Here is a 6199-nt window from a genome sequence, read left to right on the forward strand (position 1 = left end):
TGTGCAGAGAGAGAGAGAGAGAGAGAGAGAGAGAGAGAGAGAGAGAGAGAGAGAGCTCAAGATTACAGAAAAACAGAAAATTGTATTACAAGGAAACAAGAATGACCAACAGTTACAAAGAGAAGGAGAAGGTGCTTATGTAGTCACCTTCTCTCTTGATTCTCTCACTAGAGGCGCCTCTTGGGAGAGCAGTCGAGTCTTAACTACTTAAAGAATATGTGTCATAGGTATTAACTTCTATGACACACTAGTTACTATACAAGGAGGTGGGGTGGTCACACACTTGAGTATCCTAGAGTGTGTTCCCATACACAGGAAGTTGAGTTTGATTCTTAACATTATCTTTAGTGTATACTTTTTTTCTCTATGCCCCCCCCCCCCCCCCCCCCCCCAACACATACACACATAGACACGCATAATCTTACTTAATCTATTTTGTTGAATATATACAGTTGATCCTCTAAAGAACCACATTTTCTCTTTCTTTACATGATATCAAACCGTTAATATCATTCATAGGCATAACTTCTTAGTTTGAATGTGTTTCTCCTTGACAACACTATTTAAGAATAATCAATTCATCCACATCAATTTGGTTGTGAACTCATATTGTAGTTTTGCGACATAGATCGTGCATGAAGACACGCATGGGTAGCTCTCTCTCTCTCTCTCTCTCTCTCTCTCTCTCTCTCTCTCATTGTCATATGAGAAGCTTGACCAATGTAACTTTGCATCATGGAAATATAAGATGCAAGATGCATCAATACCTTGTAGGACAAAGTTATCAGGGTTGTAGTCAAGGCAACCTTAACAACATGCCCATTATGACAAATGCCAACTATATGGGATGGCAACAAGGTTCAAGCTACATCACATGTTTTATGACATGCATTCACAAAGACATGCTTGACTGCGTACATGACCCAAAGACACTAAATAAATCACATGAAAACTTGAAGAATATATTTTTCATGAACATGACCACTTACAAACATGAATTCCAACAAGAATTGAACAACATTCAACAAAAGGGTGTATTAAACAATGATTACATCCTCAAGATCAAATCAGTGTGTGATTTTGTTGCCTCCATTGACATGCTTGTGAATGAGAAGAGGCGATGGATATATGCCGCAATGGCCTCGGACAATAGTTTAGTTCATTGAGAGCAACTATGATCACTAGAGAAACACTAGCATCATCCTGTGACATCCAATCAATGTTGTTTTAAAAGAAAAGATATGTTCACATGAAGAGTAATATAGACTTTTTAATACAAATTCTATACTCTACACTCTGACAATGATCAAATTTTATTCTATCTCTATGAGAGACAAAGAAGATTGGGTGGCAAAAGATTCAACGACAAAACGTAGACTCCCAACCCCAACACAAAAAGGGAAGAAAAAGTGGAAGAATTAAAAACCGGAAGAAGAGGGAGTTTGAGAGGACACTTAGTGTAAAGAAAGATATATGAAAGACATAAGAGAAACAATGAGTCTCCAATCATAAGAATAATTTAGTTGCATTGTTTGGATCAAATACGTGACAGAATACTATGCTTTACCAAAGATGCTTATGATCCTCTTTGGGTGATAATGATGGATGATGAGATGCAAGCTCTCTACAACAACACGATAAAGTACAACACAAGAAGGTCATTAATTGTTGAAGGGTCTACAATGTAACAACTCCAATGGATTGGTCAATTGTTACAAAGCCCAATTAAGTGCCTAGGGTTTTGGACAAACCTACAACATCAATTGTGATGGGGCTTTAGTTCTTGTGGTAAAGGTGATGATCATGCATATTGTTCTAATGCATATCATGAAGAAGGCATACTAGCTATATCAAAAGACATGAGCAATAACTTCCTCCAAGGAGGGGTTGGGAAATTCTACGTGCAACAACCTCCCAAATTAGTTGGAATCTTACTAACATATCATACGTTGTCGTGAAGAATGTGCTTCACGATATAAAAATGAGCTTAAATGTTGTATTTAATAATATTTGAGAGACTTGAACCCACATCCTCATATACGATGTACAATGTACATACCACTAGGCTAGGCTATTTATTTGTAAAAGTGTGTAATAAATGTGCTTCATGATATAAGAATGAAGCTATATATTGTATTAAGTAAAATTGAGGGACTTGAAGCCTCAACCTTGTATACCAAGCACCAAGCATACACCACTAAACTAGGTTAGTTATTTTAAAATGCATTTTCATCATTATACTTATCCCATATCTATTTTCATACATAGCCATCATTCATCACATGCAATGCATGTACGCCAAATGGCGATCATACATTACATGTAACTCATGCATTGCATGCATGCCATGCTCCCATACATTACCATATGCATGGCAACACTTATATAAAGAGGGGAAAGGGAAAACAAGGGAAGGAAAGAGAAGAGAGAGTGAGAAAATAATACAATCAAGTAAAGAAGACTAGCTCATTGGGTGGAGAACCTCTCGTTTCGAAGTTGAGGTCGTGGGTTCAAATCAAGGGTCGGTATTGAAAAGATTCATCTTGCGATCAAGGATTGTAAAGTTGGTAAAATATTATATTTTCAATATACATCATGTTTATATCATATACTCTTGTTCTTTGAATCATATTTTGTCTCAATCTTCTTTCTTGAAATTATACATTGTCTCTATCTTTTATCTATGCTCGTCTCTCTCTCTCTCTCACACACACACACACACATTACTCGTAACTCTTCTTCTTACTGTCCTTAACCATTCTATCATCACCATACAAGCCTTATTAAAAGTTAAGTTTCTTCAACTCCCCTTAACCTTAGTCCCCGCGACTTCGCCGCACGAACCACAACTACCCCAACAACGTTGGTTGTAGAATCCATTGTGTTTAAAAAAATCATCGAGGATGTGACACTCTAAGATCATATAATATCTATACATAGGCTTTTGCATGCCAATGTTGTAGGACTTTGTCAATGTGTTAGCTTACTCTTAGGGCACCACACTCATTTTCTTGTATGTTGATGACCTAGTAATCAATAGGGAGCATGTGATCACCATAAAGTAAAATCTCTACTTATTGCCATGTCTGAAAAGAAGAATAGGATGAGCTCCATTGCCCAAACTACCTCACAGAATCTTATTCTCCTAACAACACAACATCTCACGTGAACTTGTTCAAATATAACATGAAAAATGAAAAGCCAATCACAGCCCATTGTTGTGAAAATTTCCATTTAAAAAAGTTATTCTTAAATAAGCATGAAGTGTGAAATTTAGAACCTAAGACCTTTTCTCTTTAAGTGAAAGTATAAAACGCTAGAATAATTATTAAATAAAAGTGTTCGCATAGATTTATGCAATTGAATCATTCTATTTAAACTAAAGCATGAGCACTAAGTGTTGACATGCTCTAGCTAATAGTTGGCAATGGTTTGGTTTGAACCGAACTGAACCGCGAAATTGTGGCTTAACGGTCTAAATGGTTCGGTTCGGTCTGGTTCAAGTTCAAGTTTTTTTTAACAGTTCGGTTTCGATTTGCTTTGGTTTGGGGGGTGAAAGGTTCGGTTTCAACGCTTAGGAACCGTGGTTTAAACAGTTTAATGGTTTTTAAAAAAAAATTTAAACAATCTTTTCATTTTTAAGCCTAATTCTCACATTTTAGGAAAATCTTTAAATTTTTTAAAATTAAAAATTAAAAATAATGAGAAAAATTAAAAATTAAAAATTTTGACCTAAGTTGAAAACCGAAACCGAACCACAAAACTACGCTTTTAATAGTTTTGATTTTTTTTAAATGGTTCGATTTAACGGTTTCGTGGTGTTTTTTTTTCATAAAAATTTATCCTCCATTGGTATTAAAATTAGAGTGGTGAAAGGCAATATACAAAATTGTCCACTATTACAATGAATATTGTATACTCATGCTGAATGGCTGTAGCCAATCTTTCTAGGTAAAGATAAGTAATCTTTCTAACCAATCTTGCTCATGTTCAGCATATCCAAGACTAACGTGTTCATCCAGCAATCCCTTTCTTTTGGTTCGTGGTTCGGTTCAGTTCAAGTTTCAAAAAATTTAAATGGTTCAGTTTCAAACCGGTTTGGTTTTGACACTCTCGAACCGAACCGAACCATTTCCGATTGTTAGCTCTAGCCCTTAGTGCATGTGAGGTATCCTGTAGTGGGCATCTAATCTTATATTTATTAGAGGAAAAAGGAAAGAAAACAAGTATTTTATGTGTAGGGAGAATACAAGAGCAACATGGCTCACAACTTTTGGACAATAGGGTAGACATATCAAGTGTAAGCGAATACTTCAATAAATAAAATTACATTTTTTCTATTTGTGTATGTCTTGTATTGGTTTTGTGTATTGGATAATTTAGGGTTGTGATGGAGAGATGAGATGGAGGTGAACACTATTGGTTATGATGAGACAAGTGTGTACAAATATGAAGAAAGAAGAGTTCTTATGAGGATCAAGATCATCATGGTTGCGATCATGATGAGGTACGTGAAAATGAAGAAGAAGACACAAGGAGATTAGATAAGTATGGAGACCATAGTTGTCGTGCTTGTGGTTGTGATGATCCATGAAATGTAGAAGAAGATCATGAGAGATGGTTGAAAAACGAAGGAAACCATGAAGAAGCGAGGATGCAGAAGGCATTGACGACTACAGAACAAGTCGTGGGAGGCGCGAACAATGCAACAACCACGACAGGTACGTACCAAACGAACAGGAGGTTGGCAACAAAACAGCCACATACACCATTTACAATTGGACTGTACATGCGGGTAGGGGAGTCTAATGCATCCCCCCCAACCATCGCCTCAATTGTGTGATGAGATAGACGACCTCATGTTATCAGAGGAGAATAAATTCACGGTGGTAGGTGAGGTACATAGGTTCAAGGTGTTTTCTCTGGTTGTGTAGATGCAAGGTTCAAGACCTAATCGATCGAAACTCCTACATATTTTATATGTTGCTTTTTCGGAGGAAGTGGCTAACATCCTTGACATTCAATTTATGTCCAGAGGATGTTACCATGTGGAATTGGCAGATGAGGAGTTTGTCAACAAGCTTTTAGCGATTAAGGAGGTGGGTGTGGAAGGTGCATGGATTTCCTTTCACAAATGGTCGCATAATGTTAAGGTGGATGACATTTTGTAGGATTAGGAATCTAGCATGGTTTTTACGGTGGTATTCCCTGGTTTGAGGAAGGAGTGTCCAGGAACGTTCTTCCTCACATTGGGTCTTTGCTAGGTAAAGTTATTGCTACGCACGATGGACAAGCTTCTGGGACAAATAGAGTGGGTGGGGTTCTAGTAATTCAGTTGATCGCACCAAGAAATGTTTGGTTGCCTACAACTATATATTTACCTAATTTACTTATTAATAAACCTCCAATGCTGCAAAAGGTGTATTATCAAGGTATTCCTCATCAATGTTTTGTGTGCCGTCAATTTGGTCATTTAGGTCGAGATTGTTAGAAGCGACGTCCGAATGTAGAAGTGCATATACCTAATCGAGTAGTTGTTAATAATGATGGTTGGTCTACAGTTTCAACAAAACCTGTTTTTAAACTGACTAATACAATGATTAATCCAGTCTTATTACTTGAAGCTAACCCTTATCACTCTTTGCAAGAAGTGGAAAAGGATGCGAGTAATTTTAAAATGGATAGCGAACTTTCCCCAACAGTTTGTACAAAGGAAAATCGTGTGGCACATAAGTCCAAGGTCATCCTTTCACATGTACAACCTTTGGAATCTGTTAATAAAGTTAATAATCAACTTAATAAGGGTAAACAACATGTTTTTGATCATGTACAAAAATCTGATATGCCCCTACTCCTGACTGACAATGAACAAACTGAAGTGGGCAAGGTAGACCTTGCACATGGTGACATGGATTGTGAGGCTATAGTTGCTTTAACTTCAGCGGATAGGTCTTCAGATAGGGTTCATACAGTAGATAAGTGCATGCCAATGCGATCACATAAGTTGATAGGGAAAGACCTTTGGACCAAGTCTAATAAGAGACAATTACGGGCCTTTGAGGATGGAAGAAAGGGTAGAGATGTTGCACTTGCCGAAAGAAGAATAGGAGGAAAAAATATGAATGATGGATAGGTTAAATATTATATCATGGAATGTTTGGTGTTGGGGGCTAAAGCAATTTTTTTATGAGGGGATGAG

Source organism: Azolla caroliniana, unplaced genomic scaffold (genome assembly GCF_043228905.1).
Source record: "Azolla caroliniana isolate FFs.n. ecotype wild unplaced genomic scaffold, voAzoCaro1.0.p SCAF_15, whole genome shotgun sequence".
Classification (NCBI taxonomy): domain Eukaryota; kingdom Viridiplantae; phylum Streptophyta; class Polypodiopsida; order Salviniales; family Salviniaceae; genus Azolla; species Azolla caroliniana.